Source organism: Grus americana, chromosome 3, assembly GCF_028858705.1.
Source record: "Grus americana isolate bGruAme1 chromosome 3, bGruAme1.mat, whole genome shotgun sequence".
Lineage (NCBI taxonomy): Eukaryota > Metazoa > Chordata > Aves > Gruiformes > Gruidae > Grus > Grus americana.
In genome coordinates, this window is record NC_072854.1 from 64,197,249 (window position 1) to 64,215,314 (window position 18,066).

An 18,066-nucleotide genomic window follows, 5' to 3' on the forward strand; every position below is an offset into this window, starting at 1 on the left:
CCACCCCTGTCCCCTTCCACAGTAGCCAGAGTGGCAGTGCTGCCTGTGCCAGATGAGATGGTCCCACCTGCAGCTGACCCTCACCATCATCATCATCCCCTCCCTCCCCTCCATCATGGCTGAGCTGAAGTGAGTCTTCCTCAGGAGACCTTCTTGACTGTTGCAGGTCAGTGCAGACATAGCTATGTGCTCTGCTCTGGTTTTTATGGACAAGGAAATACCAAGGTAAATGGTCTTCTCCCAGCAAAATGCCTCAGACTACTGAATCTACCATGCTGTCAATAATCTCTATAAAAATAAACTGCTTATTGTAAGGACTAACAGAGCAGGAAAGTATGGTGAGCCTTCCAGTGACCACACTTGTTAATACCTTTACCAGAGTTGTTCCCTGTCTCTAACTCAACTAAGATAACTAATTATGATTCACCATCATATTACATCAGGTGTTACATGTAGGAGGATACGGCATGTGGTCTTGATTTGACTCCATCTACTGATATTACCAAAACCCATAAAGTTAAATAATTTTAATAAAGGAAGTGAAAATCATTCTTCCACCCTCCATAGTCACAGCTGCAGAGCTATTTTGAACGGTGTATTTACAAATCCTGATTTGCATAGTCCAGGCAGCAGGCCCAAGCACTAGCCACAGCCAAGAGCGCTCCTCCTGTTTTGTAAAACCAAATCCAAGGGGAGTTCACTGAGACAGAAAAATCTAACCTAGATAGAGAAGTAATAATCATAACAGTACCATCCCTGACGGAGCTTGACCCAGGACACTCACTGAAGCACAAAGAGCTCTGAGAAATGTTTGAGCCCAACAGCATCCCATATGAAGTATGCCTCTGAGTCAAGATCCTCCTCAAGAGGAAAGCAACTGACATCCTTCCTGAAGAGACTTAATTTATCCTGTCCTCAGAAAACAAGCCCCAGTATATCAGAAAGTTGCACCCAAGGATTAAGTAGGACCAAAAGCAGACAGAGTGGATTGACTATGAATTGCATATCCCTCTGCTGTCTCTTGGGGAGGGGTTAGTAGAGGAAAATAATGATTCAGTAAGTCATTTGTATGTATAGGTCTCACTGAGCTGGTCAAGCCATTTTATTTTTTTTCATCCTCTTTATTAATTTTTTGGATAATTAAGCAGTATGGCAAGACATAGCAGGAGAAATCCTGCTGTGCAAAGTAGAAAGGATCTAGCATGACTCCCAGGAGGTCTCTCATGAACCTTCAGAAAACCAGGATCATGGTATGCTAAAAAATGTGCCTGTCCTGCAAAACAGACTTCTTAACTTGTTTATCAGAAACATTTATAACTTTGAGATACAGCCTTGTAGAACAAAAATGAGTTTAGGAAACATCTGAAACAGGAGGGATACGTATTCCTGCCTGGGTCCTCAGAGTACAACGTGCCCTTCATACTATGTCACCTGGCCTAGACACTGCAGACAGGTGTCTCAGCTATGTCCCCTGCTGCTATATGTATCATTCCTGGCCTGAGAAGTAGAAGAATGATGCAATCCCAGCTGGGTTTAGGTCAGACATCTGTATTTGTGGGTTTGTTTTATGTTCACAAATGATTTTTGAGCAGCTGCAGATTTTTTAAGGCTAGTTGTTTGGGGTGCTACCATATTTGGATGGCTAACATGCGTGAGCTTTAAAAAGCCTGATTTTTCAGTCACCTGTTCAAATGTGCATGTTTTGACAACAACATCTATTTTAGGTGTCTTCCTAAAATGGAGGCCTCCAATTCACTTTGGAAGACTTTGTTGTGATTAGTGTCCTTGCTCAAGCAGCTTGAAAGCCACACATAATTATTAACGTAGGAGCTCAGAGCCAGTCATGCCTTAAGAATTGGAGAAGCCTGAATCTGGCTAACTTATATTGTCAGGGCTCTTCATCACACGTGCAATAAGACTGGAGCCACCACGCACAGAGCAGGGTTCACTGCAGACATGTAGATTGAATGGCCATCACACAGGTAGGCATGGCACCTCCAGAATTGTACTTAAAGTGTGCTTGCCGTGGGCATCACCTTTCAGATCGTGGCCTAACTCGGCCTGGTTAGCCCAGGCAGCAGTGCCATCTAGAAATTACATGTGCAAAAATATGGGCATACTCAAGAAACCATGAATAAAGAAGCCACACATTTAAAGGTTTCTCCATAATGTAATCAACGCAGATGTTATATTGCTCTGTTACATCCCCTTGGGAACAGAGTGGAAACTACCCCATTCAAAGTGATACTGATGTGTTATGATAATATAACAAAGAAAAAGAAAAACATTGCAAATACTTAATAAATCATGAGAGACGGTTGAAACAGTCATTCAAATGAACGGAGAAGGCTTAGTTCCATATAAATAATGAATGGCTTCTCTTGTACTGAACTCCTGAAAGAGATGGCAGGTATGTAAGAGGGAGCGTGTCACTGTAGCAGAGTTTTGTTAAGGAAGGAGAGATGCCTGAAGGCAGGGTTTTGTCCTAACGGTGAGAAAAAGTGTTTCCAAGCGGAGCAGGAACACTCACGGCTGATTTGACATGGTACTTCCCGTCAGCTGCTTCAAGCTGTGGCACGCACCTGAAATGCAGTTGTTGGCATTAAAGGGTAGCTGGATGCTGTTTGATAGAGAAGGTGCCATGGCTGGCTGCTGCACAGCACCTTACCTTTGTGGTAAAGGTTTGAGGGTGCCTGAGACTCAGTGGAGGCAGGAGACCTTTGGCACTGTAATGTTGAGGGATGCCGTACCACAGAGAGCAGTTCAAGAGGGTGGACTTCCCCCTCAGTCCCTCTGTCCCCTCTGAGTGAGTGGCAGAATGGTAAGTACCCAAAGTGAGGTTCACAGCAGCTGGAAAGGGCCCTAGGAGGTGGGCCGATGGGTTTGCCATGGGTGCTGAGTGCCTCTGCACCATGAATCTGGTCTCTTGCAGTGTTAGGTATGAGCAGCACATCTCCACTCTGCAGGTACAGTGAGGCCAGACCCTCAATGTTTTATTGACCATTGAAATGCACACATCCTGCTGAGAGCCTTTGGCACCAGCACAGACATTCCTTCCTGGGTAAAGGAATTTAAGTCCCTCATGTCTTAAGTGGATACAGTCATTCCAGAATCAAGTGGTAAAGGTGGTTATTGCCACCGTTTCCACGTTTAATTGAATGCAGCATGGAGTGTCACAGAATCAGAAGTGTTGGGTGAAAGAATTAGATCACAGAATCATAGAATCATTTAAGTTGGAATAGACCCTTAAGATCATTGAGTCCAGGTGTTAACCTAACACTACCAAGTCCACCACTAAACCATGTAATCAAACCTCCTGCCTTGGCATGGTCCACCTTCCTGGGTTTGGCATGGTTTGAACATGCTTTGTTGCCTGGACTCCTCCTGAGGACACATTCCCGATAGTCTTGGGTAAGAAACATGTGCTTGGGCTTCACCTCTCAGCAAAGGCTGGGATACAACTGGGCAGCTTCAAACATCTTGCCGTCCTGTACAAGTCAGGCTGACTTGGTTTTCTACTTGTTCTCCCGAATCTATGCTGCTCCTTGGTCGCCAGGTGGAGGCTGGCCCATGGACAGCTGTAGTTGGAAGTAAGTACTAATGAACATGTGCAGAGGAAATTGGGGTATGTCATTCATGAGGACAGCAGTAAAAAGGAAAGATTAAAAAGGATGTTGCAGTATGGTCCTTGACTGGAACAGCGTTACCAGGAAGAGGGTTTCCTGCATTGCTGCAGCAAAAAGGAACTGTGGAGACTCTGAGGTGTCACCGCATCATCTGGAGGATGTAAAAAACCAAGTAACAACATGTTTTGTGCTGGTTCCTGCAAAGTGTGATATGAAGCCAAGTAACCTGGTGGCTACCTCTCCTGCAGTGTAGACTTTCTGAGATTGCTGCCTAAGTCCAGTCTGCATTTCTCGTGTATGGAGGTAATAGGAGGGTAGTGCATTTAAACTGGATGAGTGCAGTTTGCCTAGAGTTTTAATAAAATAATTTCTTGAATTTTTCTTTCATGATTATTTTTCTTTACCATCAAACTTCCCAACTGCAATAAGGCTTTGCCTCCAATATTCCAGTGATGCTTTGTATCCAGTTTTAGGAGGTGATTTGCCGTCTTTCATCTAGTGAAATCCCTCGTGAAGCCTGCAGCTGGATGTCTCAGGACAGTCATACCCATGACCATGTTTCTTAGGAACAGGACATGACACACTACTTCTTGAAGACAGCTGTTAATTTGCAAAGATATTGCCAACCATCACAGGCATCTTACTGTGGACAAACAAGGGAATTAGAATAAATTAATAGATTAATTAATAGTCTGTATTCTGCTGCCACTGCATGCAATAATTGTTACTATGATACAAGCAAGTTCCTTGAAACCCATGGAAGTGGAGTGTGATATTAAAGCTCACAGAAACAGCAACGCAGTGAATGTATGCATATGGAGGAGTTTAACACTGCAAGAGTTTGATGAGGCTACTGATTAGAAATTAGGTTTATGAATCACAGCCTTGTTTTTCAGAGGCTAGAGGATAAGTTTGCATTTATAGTAGTAACAGGAATAACCTAAATAGAAATTTTGCTTCCATTATACTTGTTCAGAAAATGAGCAAATCTCATAGCTGCTGAATAAAGTTTCTGTTGATTTTATCTTCTCTGCTTAACTCCTGCATCAGACTGTTAAACCTTGAAATCTAGTTTTTACAAGTATTTTTGTTGCTGTAGGAAAATGAAAGAGAGAAACAAAGAGCCTATGAAGGAGCCATAATGGTATAATTTGGAAAGTTTTAGCTGTAACTCAGTCTGTTAACTTCTGAAGGAAACAAACATTATTGCTACTTGATTTCCATGCAATAGTAAAGAAATTGATATGACCACACAAACGCTTGATAGCATGAATACTTGAGTCATTGTAAATTCTATTAAATCTGGTTTTTAAAATGTCAACAATTCACTATCTGCAGGAAACTGCAACTTCTTCATTACATTTATCAACATCAATGCCATGTAAAACACTCTAGAGCATTTCAGCTTTAGAAAAATAAGTGCTAAATTTATATTTGATACAAAAATCTCAAAGAATTTAAAGAGAAATTTTATTTGTGTTTGCTTACTACACCACCTCTAATTAAAAAAGATAATAGAATATCTGTATTCATTGCCCTAGAGCAGTGTTAGTTAGGGAAGTTGTACTCAAAAGGCACCAGCTTACATTTAAAATTAAATACAAAGCAAAGAGGAAATACACAGTCAAAGTTGAAGTTGCAACTCTGAGATTAGTCTCAAAATTAATGTCTAATTAGCCAACTGATGAGGATGTGCAAGCTCTTTGCAGGCCTTGGTAGTGTCCTGCCAAATAGATGGCAACATTCATCTCACCGAAAAGCAAGAATTACTTAAACGCAGAGCATGGATTTGTTAAGCTGACTTCTCTTCTTTGCTGTTATGATGTGAAGAACTACCCTTTCATTTGGTTTTTATTTTTGCCTTTCCACATAGAGGATCCTTTGGTTTGTGACTAATAACCCCTCTGCCCTTAAGAGCTTACACGCCAATTTGAGAATCATTCCTGGATTTCTGCTGGACTTGCTGGAAGGCAGTGAATGTTGTTGAGTTCATATCTGCCTAACTGTGTGCATTTGACTTTATAACAAAGTGGTTTTTTCCTGTTACCCACTCTGCGACCACAGGCTATTTCTAAGCTTCTGCAGCTGTTTGGTGCTCAGTTCATGTGGAGTTCGCTCACATGGCTCTTTCTCGGTGCAAAGGTTTGCAATAAACCAGTCCACAGAGAGGTGATGAAACTCCTCCTGATGATCCCTCATTATGCTGTTTTATAAATTACTTTAATCCCATAAAATATTTAGTCAGCTGAAAGTGGAAATGTAGTCTAAAATCTTTTATAAGGACATAGCAGGACTCCATCATTTGCTTTTTCTTTAGAAGGCTTATGCCATGACTTTTTTCTTCACATGTACTTTCTTCTGGGCTGGAATCACTTTCTCAGCCAGAAGGAGTCTTAGAATAAAGGTTAGACTCTTCTGCCTTCCTCAGATAGCTATGTTGTCACAGGATGGGCTTCTAGCATACAGGGTTTTTTCTCTGTCAGTACCCCCAGCTTCTTTCCCTCTCTTTCTGAAATGTCCAAATGAACTAAAAATTTTATCTAAGTAGCAACTGGATGTCACCGTTCTCTCACAATATCTGCTGTGCCTTTTTACTGCAATGTTGTACCTTTGTAACTCTCTTGTGAACTGCCCAAGAACCCGTAATGCGAGCTTAAAGCCCGGGCAGGCTGAGATACTGCATCCCTCGCAATGAGGTCCTCAGGGACTCACTTTGAAATTAAACTAAAGTAAGTTTCAATATGGATTCGTTTTATTGTGTGGGTGCATCTGCACATAAACTTTACATTGGGTTCTGAACAGCATATGAAGGCTTGTGAGAGATAAATTAGACTAAGTATAGCACTCATCATTAATCAGGATACTAAACAAGCATGAGCGCTAGAGAATGAACACAGCTGCCCCTTCATTTATCTTGCTGTCAGAAGGTAACTCTCCTACAGAGAGAAGCTCAGAAGTGGTGGCTCAGGCTCTTTTGTGTCTCTCAGCTTGCAGAGAATATATATGCTCATATATAATTAATATATATCTATGTTACACACATATATGTTTGTATATATGCAGACAAATATACCATACACATACCGGTACCATTTTTGTACTGGTGTGTGTATACTGATGTGTGTGTTCTCAAGAGTCCTAAATTGTAGTTTTGAGATGAAAAGTGAGAAATATGCCTGGTTATTTCAAAGGAAAAAATGTTTACTACTTATTTCTGTCCACACTGAGTATTCTCACTCAATATCAGAAATTTTGGCTGCAGTCTTACTGTAGGGTTATCTTCTGTGAAAACTTTCATCAATTTGCCCCACATGAAGATGTGATATAGGTGTAGCTGATATGGTAAATCAGAAAGTCTTAGCTTTCCTTTCAGAGTGAGTATGTGATGCTGGAAGGTAATAAAACCTATTTTCTCATTTGTTTTGGGGAAAAAACAGGTAAGTGAAGTACAAGTTACTGGAAGTCTCCAAGTGTTATTTTTATAGCAACTTCTCCATGTCAAATGATATTTTGAAGACAAGCTAACCAATGGCTAGTCAGATACTAAGTTTACAGGGCAACAGACTCCGGTGGCTGGTCTTCCTTAGTCTGACCTTTTGCATGAAAGCAATAAATCAGCTAGCCTTCCATGTGTCTCGTATTGTCCCGAGCTCTTGGGAAAAGGATGATTGAATACGAAGAATTAGTGCTGCTGCATAGGATTTATCATAACGGATAGATCATTAACCTTTTAAGTTTGGTAGCCTGGCTTCTGCACTGGCCTACCATGGCTGCTTCAAGTAAGCAAAAATCTCCATACATAGCAGGGATGGTTTGTGCAGGGAAGGGGAAAGATTTCCTGGGCTGGAGTCATGAGAACGGGTTGTCCCTGCGGCCAGGTGGTCTGCAGCTGCAGTGGGACAGCAGCAGAATGTAATCGGGCCTCAGCAATGTAGACAGGGACATGGCACGTGTATGTCCTCAGTGCAGTGGTTTACTCCACACCACATGACCAGAGCTATGCACTCACTGTGACCAGAATTATGCTATCCCATGGTGGCATCTAGACCTATATGTGAGGTATCTGAGATACTTATAGCAATGTGCCTATAGGAATATGGAGCTCTGTATGGGCTGCAATACTCAGGTTTTTAGGGATTTTTTTTGCATTTTCATGACTACCCTGCTAACAGCATCCAAAATAGCTAGTTTGAAGGTCAGCTTAAGAGTGGGCACCTAAACACTGATGCAGAACCTGCACTCATTTTGACTGCACTGTTGACTGCAGTCTTTGGTTTATTGAAACAAGGATATGTGCTTCAGGTGTGCGGTTTGCCATACCTCAGCCAGGAGGAAAATTACATCACCACCTGAGAGGACAGAGGTATTAATATGCAGCACTCTGGCAGCTATTAATATTAGATACTCAGGTTACCATGCCCTTGAGTATCCAGGTACAGGAGGATATGACACATGTTACAGGGAGACGTGAAGTCTCTTGTGGAGTGGCTGCTGGAGGCCAGACAGGATACCCTCAGCACCTAAAATGTACTTGCTGCCCTGATTTAGGTAACTACATCCTGCCCCAGATGTATGTTTTCAGTGGAGTCCTATTAAAATTGGAATTAAATGTTGGAATTAAATGAAACTTCTAGTCTCCCATGTGATGCCTGTTCTGAAAGAGGCTTCTCAAAGGTACAACTTCAATTCCATTTGATTTGAACATATCTCATAGGATATGTTTCAACACTTGAAAACATGTGTCAGAGGACTCAGTTCGACAGGGCTTCCCGCAAGAGAAAACAGCCAGACGTAGACAAAACTAGATGGGTGACACATAATCAGATCAACCCGAAAAGTACCCACCAGCTAAGCATGATATCCATTTCCGGTAATTTTGATGAGTCCACACTGAAAGCATGTGTCCATAATGTAGTTCATCTCTATAAAATCCTAGACTTTATGGCCCAGGAGCTTTAATTCATGTCTTAGTGACACCCCACACTGATCATTACAATGCTTTCTGTGTCGTCTTGCCATCTGCCTACAGAAAGAAATTACAGCCCCATTGAATTAAACTGTTGGGACTCTGCTAAAATGTAAGAAAATACCTGAGGAGTTTTCCTCTTGGTTGATGCTGTGATGTTTCTTAAATAACGATAACAGTAGCGAGAGTGTCAGTCTGAGCTGACCTACACCTCACATTCACAATCTCATGGATATTTCATCGTTGTGATATTTTGTACTTCCTCCTTACTGCGTATTACTGACAAGCAGCAATAGCACAAGAGATAGGAGCGACAGGCTGACTTTACAGGAACTGAGAACAGACATGAACTTGCTTCCAGCTGGAGTGATACCTCCTTCCGGCAAATCACATGGCAAAGTGGGGCATTTACGGAAAGACCGAAGCTGGAGACTGGCTGGCTTGCCAAGACTGCGAACTTCAGAGATGATCAAGTATCCAGTCGGCTACTTGGCTGCCTGGATTGTGTGCTTGTACACAAAATTCTGTAAAAAACCTCAGGGCATATATTAGATAGAGCTTTCTCTTAAAAATTGGCTTATTCATATCCAACCCTGCCCTCCTGGTTATTATTATTGCCTTTATATGGTCCCCTGAGCTTTGTTATCATCGAACAGCAGGTATACTGTCACTTGCCTGTCACCTGACAAATCTCAAGAAACCTTCAGTAATAGGTACTATTTCTGTACTACGCTCGAGTCATCTCCTTACTGATCTGGTTTTGCTGCTGTGGAAAAGTTTTTAGCAGTTTTACTAGTAGTGTAAACCCAAATCGTTTAAATAGCAGTAAGTATCATAAGCATCTGAGTTTCTACCAGTTATCTTCTGTCACAGGCATGTGTACTCACAGCATAAGAGGTTTTAGCCTTGGGAAATCAGATTTTCAGCTTCTACATCTGCTTTGTGGACTGTGAATGTCAGTGTAGCTGGGAAAGAGTCAAGGACCTAAGCTCATCACACAAATAAAACTGAAAAAAAAAAGTCAGAGTGTAGACTTAGCTATATGGGGAAACTCCATAGGTTTAAAATTCACAGGTCACCCACTGAAACTTCCTCGCACGGACAAGGTGTGAGTGTCAAGAAACCAGAGGACTGTCACATTGTCACTCCCCGAGGTTTGCAGTCAGATGTCCGCTGCGCTCCCCCTTCTGAGTAGATGCAGAAGTTCAAGAGGAAAGTGAGGCTTTCTGCCTCTTCAGGTTTCTTTGGCAAGATGGTTGATACTGTATCTAATAGACAGATTGGCAGTGCTCACAGAGTTTTAAAAGCAAGTTCTCATTTTTAAGCATTCAAATGATAGGTTTTTCAAGTTAATGCTTATATGTATCCATATTGCAAATTGCAAGATGCTCTTACGTGGTCTGCTTTGGAGCGGTGGGTGGGTGGGTTGTCTCCTCTGGGTACACCTAGCCTCCTCCTGTCTGCTTCCTGCAGAGGGTTGCTAGTCAGCACATGGCTTGTGTAAGCCTTTATCTAAAAAAAAATCTTCTGCACTTTTGCCAGGGCTCCACGGGGTAGGGAGACAAATAGGATTCATGCATTGCAACATTCAGCGTTGTAATATCTAATTTCTAGGCATCGTGCCTAGTGCAGTGCACGATCTCAGGTGAAGGGCCTAACTTGCTGGGAAGGTCTCACCGCTGTTACTGTCTCTTTCGTATTGCCATACTCCCATGCTGGAATTGTTCTCTGTCTTGCTTCTTGTTATATTCTGGCCTATTGGTACTCCCTGACAGCTGCTTTCTTGCCCTGCCCTTGCGTTCCTGACATGCTGGAGAGCCTGAACAGAGCCTGAAGCTGTCCCTGAAGCAAGCTGTTGAAAGTGAAAGGTGGCAGGCAGTGCAGGGCCTTCCTCTCACCCCTGCTGCTTGCAGGGCCAGGAGTCCACGGGTGCTGGAGGGATGCTGCTGCTCCCCTACGGGTGCCCCCTCTAGCACAGCCCCAGAGGAGTTGCTGCCCTGCTGCCTGCTCACCCCTCCCTGCCTACTTGGGAGATAAAGATGGGTGTCACCAAAATCAGGCTACTGGCCCTGCGGTGTGTGCCAGGTGGGCTGCCCCAGTCCCTGCTGGGCTCCCCCCGGCCAGGGCAGCTCACTCCCGCAGTGGCTGAGTGCGCTCCTCCGGGACTTGGGCAGCGACTCGTGCAGAGCAGGAGGGTGACACTAGGCTGTGCTAACCAGGGAGCCGTGCCTTGCCTGGGGAGGCTTTCTCTAGTCTCTGCAGTAACGTAAAATACCAAAATAATGACTAGTGCAAGAGAGCAGCAGAAGCATTGGGCTGTGAAATAGCTTTCTTCAACTTTTTTGTCTCTGGCCAAGGAAGTTGTAAGTATATGAAAGAAATACTGATTTAAACCCTCTCACCTCAGATGTACTTTGAGTGTTTTACAGGTAATGCTTTTTATTTTTCTTGTGAGAAAGCCTCAAGCCGTTTGGTATTTGTATCTGTATTTTTTCTGACAACTGACATTTGTATCAGGACAGAAAGGAGAATTATGCACTAGACAGTGGCAGGGATCTGAAAGAACTTTGTCAGGTGCCAGCAGCCATAGAAAAATTATTGCTTTTACTATAGGTAATAATATCATATTTGGTTCACTTCCAGGAAACATTCCTTCAGCAGGCAGAACAGGCATGGCCTGCTCATTTCTGTAGACTGCAGGTTTCTTACAGAAATAGTCACAGCTCTTCCGTAGCCGTACGCTCCCCTGTGCCTGAGGAGGCAAGTACTGTGCGAGGTAACAGTGAGTAACAAACCTAAATTCATTTCAACATAAAGTTCAGCAGAGCCAAAAATGCCGCTGCTTCATGCAATTCACTTACTATATAATAGTGCCATTGGTAGGAATCTGTTTTTAATTACAACAGAGGCTAAAAGGTCAGGACATAGCAGTGGTTAAAATATCTCAAGCTGTAGATTGAGAATCCACATTTTTGTTGACCTGAGAAGTAAATGGGGGGCATTTTCTGCTGAAGCAGAAAGCATACTTTTTTGTTTAGTGAAAATGATTTGCTGATTATTTAGTGTTTGCTTCCAAGTAGCAAAAAAAGGGATGTGTCTTTAGTCATTCAGGGTGGACTCAGAGAAGGGAGCGTCACGTCTGCTGCTGAGCCAGCTGTTCTGTAGATTTCTGCACCTTTGGAAATGCAGCATGCCAGAATGGATATTTCCCCTTAAAATTACTTGGCACTTATGATTCAGGCTGACCTTTAACCACGGAGTCAGTTGACTGTGTCGTTATCTTTATTGCAAAGGAAGACTTTTGTTCAAATTTGGCATTCACGTATTACTTTGGTAATTATTTTTGAGTGATAGGCAGTGTCACAGCAGTCTAGTATTTGAGATTCTCAGAGCAGAGAAAACAAGGTCCAGTTCCCTGCACTGCCCATAATCCTTCCATCTAATCTTAGCAAATCCCTTAGTTCAAAGGTGATTGGGTACCTGTATATCTTTACAAACACCTCTGAATACCTTTATAGACCAGATTAGAGCCCTTCCCTTTCAGAAGGATACTGCAAAGATAAATACACTAAAAGTTTTAAGGCACTCTGAAATTCGGGGTATTTAGGTGAGTAATCCCCATTGAAGCCAATGATCTCTGAATAGGGTTCTTCACAGGAACATGTTTCCTTTTACCTAGGATACATGAGCTCTGCTAGCTGGCTTGCTGTTTAAATGATTGTGGTTTCCGTGGTCACACAAAGAGGCTCCGTGTTTGAAACTTTTCTCGTAGCCCAGAAAGAAGGTTACAACTGTTGCTGTGCACCAAGTAACTCTGCAGAAGTCTTCCAGCTTGTGTAACTGGTGGTGTGGTGGCACCGTGGTTGGTCAACCTTGGTTCACGTCATTCTTTACTCCCCTACCACAACTGTTCTCTGGTTAGGGTGAGTTGTAGCTCTCTGGCATTAAGTCTGATTCTTTTGACTCCATGGATTGAAAGGCTTTCTAAGTCCATGCTAAAAGAACAATTAGTACTAGAATTCATTAGAGGGAGATGACAATATTTTGTTATGAATGGCCTAGGGCATTTGCTGGGAAGACAAAGGGGGAGTTCCACCCGGCGATGAAATTACCTTGGGAAAGAGCAGTACACAGTGACCATGCTCACAAAATGTTTTCTTCTTTGAAAAAGTTGAAACTGTTAAAACTGCGGTTCTGAGCTCTGCAGGCTGGGGAGGTCCTGCCTGACTGCCTGTCACCATGGCAGAGGGGACTTTCAGTCCAGACGGCTTATTCATTGCCACAGTTCTGGGAATTATTTGTCTGCGTGCTCTTTTTTCCTCTGAAAATGTCATGTCTCAGGGCACAGCTTGTGCCTGAACTTTTTCCCCCAAAGTATCAGCGATATGGGAAAGATTATTCAACTGAGTCATTCAGGGATAATTTTTTGGAAAACAAAGAGCTTTCTGGCTGGCTGAAAGCTGAGAGGTTGGAGGCCTCCAAAGGCACAGCTGCAGCTGTGTGGGGTGTAGGGTTTTCAGCTCTGGATTCAAAGACAGGGGGGCAATCTGCTCTGCCTCTCAGTGACTGGATGAGACTTTGCACTATGCTAAGATGTGGAAACGACTCAGTCGTTCCACATACCACAGCTAGAAGCATTGGAAGGATCCAGTCACGAGTACTTGCTTATATATTTTCTCAAGTTCCTTATCCCTGTCCTCAGTCTGGGTCTGAGGACCCCAGACTTCTCTCTGCACCTCAGTCAGAGGGAGGAGAGTAGCAGAGTAGCTTACGGTCACGGAAGTGATTAAGGCATTGCATTACTGCTGTCTTGCCACAATATGTCAGTATAATCCCATGTATGGTTCAGCCAGACTTTGTAGTTCCCTGGTTTATTTAGAAAATGTTGCCTTGGGATTTGGGATTTTGCTGTTGTTCTTTTCAGCTTTGTTTTTTTCCATCTGTGGAGAAATAGCTGTGTGCACTGAGTAGAAATGTACCTCTTCCAAGAAAATAAAAGCAGACCCATTTCAGGAACAAAAAACCTACTTGACTTTGTTTCATTCCCAGGGTTTTTTTATGCTTTTCTTTAAACAAATAAAGGGAGTGCAAATGTTCATTAAAGCCTCAGTTCTGAAATGCACTTTTCCAGGCACAGCCCATCCAAGCTAGATAAGCTTAGCAAATACAAACAAATTATACCTGTGACTGAGATTTGATTTTTTTTCCTTGTATTTTTGAAATCAAGATTCTCTTTGCCAAGTAAGTCTTATTTTTCTGTGGCAGTGAAACATTCACATCTGGTGTTTTTACACAGACTGTGGCTAAGATGCTGTCTCTAAGCAAGTGAATGCAGATGGCCTGTGTCATGGTATGAAGTTAGCCATCAAATTGTGAAAGCTGGTCCAGACTTTGGCACAGCTTATAGCAAGCAAAGAGTCTGTCCCTACTTGTGCTCCACAGCCTCTCTGCAATAGCTGTGACAACACCCCCGACTTATGGTCATCCACACCCATTATGTCCGGTACCACTGAGTAGTACCTGGTCAGTCCTTACCTCAAAGCTCTTCTTGACACATGAGTAAATTGCTCGTGAGGATTATGTATGCAGGCTCCTGAGTAATGGCAGCCAACACAAGATGACGAGTGCCAAGAGGGAAGAGTGAACCTCTCACTCTTTTCTCCTACTTGGCCAGTAAGAAACTGTAAATAACTCTGGGGAATTCTGTGTTCTCCATATCCCGAGGATGTCCTAGGACTTGCACTCACTGGACTAGCTGACCTTCTCTTGGTGAACTTGTTCATGTTCCTCTCCAGCTAACTGAAATGCTTTAAGGCTGGTAGGGGACAAAATCCATAGAAGGCCTTGATTAAGTGCCTCAAACCCATTTCTACTTGATAAATATTACTATTAATTTAGCATATTCATTAATACAAGCAGCTAGTTTCTGTGTTCTGTTGTGCCTGCTTGCAGATTTCCCTAGGGATATGGATTTAATGATTTCCAGTCCCTTCTGGCTGGTCACACTTCAGTCTTCGGCTTGCTCAAGTCTTGAATTTCATTAGAAATACTAGCAGTGGCACTTGGATTATAAACATTAAATAGATGGTTTTAATAGTGATTGCTTATAGCAGTACACCCCACTCTGCACTATTCCAAAATGAAATGCAGAGAGGGGAGTTAATACTCAGTTTGCTGTCTGTAAGCCTCAGTAAGATATCTGGACCCCCGTGTTTACATAGCAGAAGTTTCTTGGGTGTTGTTTCTGTTGTTTTCTTCTTTTCTAGCCAGCGCAGCAAGGAAATGAGGTGTCACGAGCTGTAATTTGCAAAACTTGCATAAAGCGAGTGGGAGGAGAGCCCCTGCAGCAGGGAAGAGGCCTGACCAGAGGTGGGGGAGATTCTTTGGTTTCATGTCGATATAATGCTGACACATCCGTCTCTGGTTAGTGAAATCATAGGGTGTCATTAATAAGAAGCAGCGGATGATCAGAGTAACCTCAACTTCTGATAGGAACATCCCTCTTAGGACTGAAGGCTGTGCAGAGCAATGTCCTCTTTCTTACCTCCTGCCTCAGGTCATGGGTGTATGCTGCATTCCAGGAAAGGTTATTGAATTATTCTGCTTTCAGAGAAATAGCACCTCACTGAAAGCATTCCCAAAGGTTACTGATTGGAGTATGAGCTCTGACTGAATGTGTTTGATAAAAATTGATCAGAGCTGTAAAGGAAAACTTCCATTCCTGTCCTACTCCAGAAAATTTAGTCATGGTATTGGAAATATTACAGCCCAGAAAATGAAGGACATGGGGTTTTGGCCACAGAGAAATTTGTTTTGTTTTTTCACTTGAAAAATGTGATGTTATGAAAGATATTTTAATAAGTGGAGGTTTTTTCTTTCAGTAAAATTCCAATTTTTCATTAGAAATATTTGTCTGGAAGTGTTTTCATTGACCCTATTCACATGCACTGCAGGGGCTTATGGAAAATGAACTGAAGCTTGTCTGCTATTCAGTTTGCCCTCCCCTGTTTGCCTCATTTCCCCATCTTATCCTATAACGTGACTGGCTATCACTGGACCTTGAGAGGTCATATTTCTGGCCACAGCTCACCAGGTGCTGGGTTCACCAATGCATGGCTCTTTCCTTTGAACATGTTCATGGCCTAGCCCTAAAACGTTACTTTTCCTACTTCATCTGGAAGTAGCAGTATGGTTTTTGTTGTAATGGTCAGTCATGGTAAAATGAACAACATAATGTTCCTTTAGATGGCTGCTGGTAATATGAGTTGGTGCTTTCAGCTGTCTTTAATACACAGCAGGTATAAAAATAAGGGTAAAAAAATCTTTCCCAGTCTAAGCCATTTTGGCCAGCTTTACTCCAGTGTATCACAGGTAATGTGTTTGCACACACCAAAGGAGTGCACAGCTGCAGTAGCTCTTGCTTGTTTGTGGCTCTGCTTCTTTTTTTGAGGTGGTAGCACAGCTTGCAGAGCAAGGAGGTGCATGCCTGGAACATACACAATAATAGATCTCCCTATGTTGGACTTCCTAGTCTTGGGGACATCCTGCTCAGCTCTTCCCACTGCTTCTGCTTGATCCCAGGTTCTTCTGTTTCAAAACTTGAGGACTCAAAGTACTTTACATTTTATTTCATTACATCATGTTATTTCTAGAAATCTATCTTTTTATGGCAAACACCATTAAAGAGCAACTTGGTAAGAGATGGTGGCCTTGTGCGCTCAGAGATGGTATTATGATACATCTTGTTGTGCAGCTGAAAGGATTTAACTTATTGAATCCTTTTATGTACTTTTGGCATAATTTTTCATGGTATTTGTTAGCGTGGAGCAATATTTCACCAGGTGAGAGAATCAGCTTCAAGAAGGTATTCAGAAGGAACATGCCATAAAGCAGTACCAGACAACTGGGATCTCATTCAATTTCTGCAGTCCCTTCACATTCACTTTTCAGAGTTTCAGTCTTCCTACTCCATCTCCCACAAGATCATTCAAATGTAAAAATAATCATTCAAATGCAAAGGGAAGGCCCTTGGCATTAGAAAGACTAATGCGCCGAAGGCACCCTGCAACTCCAATGTAGATCCTAAGATTTTCTCATCTGTGTTTCATCCCTATAACCAAGTTTTCTCTTCAGATTTATTAATGTAACCCTAGAAATCATATACACATGACTTCAGGGTCCAGCTTATAGCTGCTAACTACCCCATTAGTACGTTACAGTAGCATTTCAGTAAATGGGGTAGAGCTTCAGTCACCCAAGCGTAGATGTCTAGTGCATGTCTGTGGGATGTCCCCTCATGACTTCAGCTGCTGCCCCGGGGAGGTGAGGGTCTCCTGCAGATCCCTTGCTGTATCTGCCAACCATGTGCAAATGTTCTGGAAGCTCAGACTCACCTTAAATGGCACTAGGCACCTATGTTGAGGTGATCGAGCCCCACTGTGTGTCTATGCTTGTTTCTTGAACAGTTGCAATGAATGCTGCTTCTTCCACTGATAAATTTCTCTCTCCAGCTTTTGAAATCCTCTTGGTAACGGCTGTTTGCCCTCTAAGATTGCTGCTGAAAGAGATGAAATAGCCTCTCTGAGCAGAATACATAAACATTGTGTCCTTACAGCTGTATCCTCTCTTGGCTATGGACACGTATAAAATAGTTTTGCTCCATACATATATAGCAGTCTTTTTCCAAGGCAGAAGCCGTTTAGTGTCTGTGCCAGCAGCTAGACTGTGTTGCTGGCCAAATCGCTTTGCTCCTATTTTGTAAGCTTGTTGAAATACGCATTTCTGCTCTGATGCTGCAGGCTCTTTACTTCCCAGCCCCTCTCTGTGCGTACTTTGTCTTCTCTCCTTGTATTAGTTGCTCTGCTGCTCTGCAGACCCTTTCTAATTCTCCAGAGCTTAAATCAGCCCTTTCCAGCAGTTTCTCCCCCAGGTTTGTCTCTATGATTCTCATTCCACTCAGGCCATGATTACTGACTTCACAGGCCCTCTGATAAGTTTGATTTAATGGAGACAACTCCGTTGTTTTTCTTTTTGCTGATGTCTTTTAGGAGCTTTATTATTTCCAATATAAGAATGTATAGTAAGAATTTAGTGCAGAAATCAGAGGTTAGCCCAGTCCTATAACAATCATGTGCTTGTCAGCTATTAAACAAACCCAGTGTCCCATAAGAAGCAATGTTTAAAAATACTCATCTGTTGTTACAAACTGAAAAATAAGATCTTATGGTTGTTTCTTGGAAATTGGTATGATTTGTATGATTTCTTACCCCCCCCAAAAAAGCAAAAAAAAAGCCGTGTCAGACAACATTACCCGAAATAAATGAATTTAATGACAATTTTCCAATTGCTCTTTTGTAGGTATAGCAATTAACACAATGGCTCTTCACTGTCATCCTGTTTCTATGTTTAAAAGTAAGGACACCAAAAAGATGCAGAGCCTGGTCCTCAGAGTGTGATACTATTGGGCTGCATTTT